A 2,500-nucleotide genomic window follows, 5' to 3' on the forward strand; every position below is an offset into this window, starting at 1 on the left:
AGATTTAACAAACGGCTGCGTAATATTAGACTTAAAAATATTATATAATATCCTCTATTGATTAAATAGTGAAAAATAAGCTTCAATGTAGCTTAATCTAGTACAAAATCTAAAAGTTGTGATAAATTAAATTGAAATTAAACACGATAGACTTAAATCTAGAGTTAAGGAATAAAACCGACCCGCGAACCAGCTACTAAATGGTTCGATAAGACTTATCTCAAATACAATCGTTTTCTATCAGTGTTATGCCTTCAATCGATACTTTTTGATGAAATAAATACTTAAATGATTTAATGAATGCATATATACATGTAATTAATGAGTGAAAGTATGTATAAAGTATTAGATAAATTAATAATAAACCGACCCAGCTACTAAATGGTTCGATAAGACTTATCTCAAATACAATCGTTTTCTGTAATTGTTATGCCTTAAATTGATAATTTTTAGTTAAACAAATACTTAACTAATGAAATAAATACATAGATAAATGTATTTAATGAATTAAAGTATGTATAAAGTATTATATAAATTAATAATAAACCGAATCCGACCAAATTTAAATCTAAAACCACGATCGGCGGCGTAATGAAGTGTATCGTAAACCCGTTTTTTTTATAATTTAAAATGTAATGACAGAACTCCCAAAACAACAATACACATACATATTAGTACTATGGTGAATTGTAGTTGTATTAGGACCGTAATTATAGTTAATTAAGGAACCATTCATTGTCTTCGCTCTGTTATGTACGTCGTCGTTTAATCGACACGGCATATTTGGCTTGAATCTAGAAAAATTCAAACTCTAACCCTAAGGTAGACAGGCAGGGTAAATAAATGTGGGTGATCTCTCATAAAATTGTCTTCTAGGAATTATTTTTATATAGACTATCTTTTCTGTAGAGTTTAAGTGGACAAGCGCGGACGAAATAGAGCGCAAAATTTAAAATGAATTAAAAATTTTCATCAGACCGGAAGTAGGCATAACCTAGGCGCCATGTTTCCGTCGTACAAGTTTTCACCGTTGCAGTCACCGTTTCAATCGCTCTTCGTGTGGACGTGTATTATTTCTAGTCATGTGTTGTGTAGATGATTCGCTTAAGGTAGGTGTTCGGACTTATTTCTTTAATATTAATTAAACCGTATTTGCCTTGTCGGCCTTAAAATAAAGCTATTTTTTTTTCATCGCAATCGAAGTGTTAGATCTAGAATCTAGTTCCCGCCTCCGCTTCGCTAATTCGACTTAATGTAACTATGACACAACTATTAAATCTAGAGTCTCTATTTTAATTAAATAATTAGGAATTCTATCTCTAGATGATATCTAATCTATTCCCACACGTGTGTGCAAGTAGGATTTAACGTCAGAACAGGTGTGGTGGTCTAGGCGTCGCTATTTTTGACGGTAGGAATTTTTTTTTTAAATTCGTAAAATTTTATATAGACTTTATATAGCAATTTACTAAGACCGACCCTAACGCCCAGTAAATATTTAATTACCACATTGTTATGGACACGGTGTATTAGGTAGGGCCGAGGGCTATCCATAGGTACCAATTTTTAAATTTTGTGACAATTAGGAGCCGAGTTATAAAATAAATTTAAAATACTGGTTCTGGTCTTAGACTTTATATAGCAATTTACTAAGACCGACCTTAATACCCATTAATTATTTAATTAGCGCATAGTTATGGACATCCTGTATTAGGTTGGGCCCAGGGCTATCCGTAGGTACCAAGTTTATAATTTTGTGACGATTATTAGTCGAGTTATAAAATAAATAAAAAAAACTGGTTCTGGTTTGCACTACATTTCTTTCTTCTTTAACGGCGGACTCCCGGTCCAGCCCCATGGGTTACCCGTGAGCCGGGGCCTCGTTAGCCTGGACGGCTCCGATGTGACCGCGGATTGTTGTGGCCCGCCTCAGCCCGAGTCGAGATCACCCTTCCGATCGAAGGTGGACGCCATAGGGCGCCCGGGATAGCCCGGGGCGCTGTTCGTCACCCGAGCGCAGGGGCGCCGGGAGACGCCCCCGGTGAAGTTTGGCGGGTGATTCTGGTAGAGCTCCCCACCCCGATCGCAGGACACCCCTCGCCGCCCGCCCAGGTGTCGAGGTGGCCGCGGGGGAACTCGGGGCGTTTTGGCTCCCCCTTGTGCCGGAGCGGCGCCCTCGGTCCCAGAACGCCCCTGGCGGGTGATTCGCATGCCCCCTGGGGTGGGGAACGCGGGTGGGTGGTCGTAAAGCGTGTAACCGCAGTGGGGGCGGCCCCTTAGTCGGGGGCGCCAAAGTTGGCACCCCACCTGGGGCGCCCCCCGGAAGTGTGGCGCCCGCGCGAGTGAGCCCCGTAGATGCGCCCCGACACCCCCGCGCCGCCCCCCGGGTCGCGGCACCCCCGGCGCCCTCCGTGCGGGCTCCCCTCATGGGGCGGCACCCCGGTCCTCCCCGAGACTATGTACCCGATTTTTCGGTTTAACACTAGAGGTATGGGCAGAA

The sequence above is a fragment of the Physella acuta genome, unplaced genomic scaffold (assembly GCF_028476545.2).
Source record: "Physella acuta isolate Inbredline_101_S28 unplaced genomic scaffold, ASM2847654v3 ptg002667l, whole genome shotgun sequence".
Taxonomy (NCBI): domain Eukaryota; kingdom Metazoa; phylum Mollusca; class Gastropoda; family Physidae; genus Physella; species Physella acuta.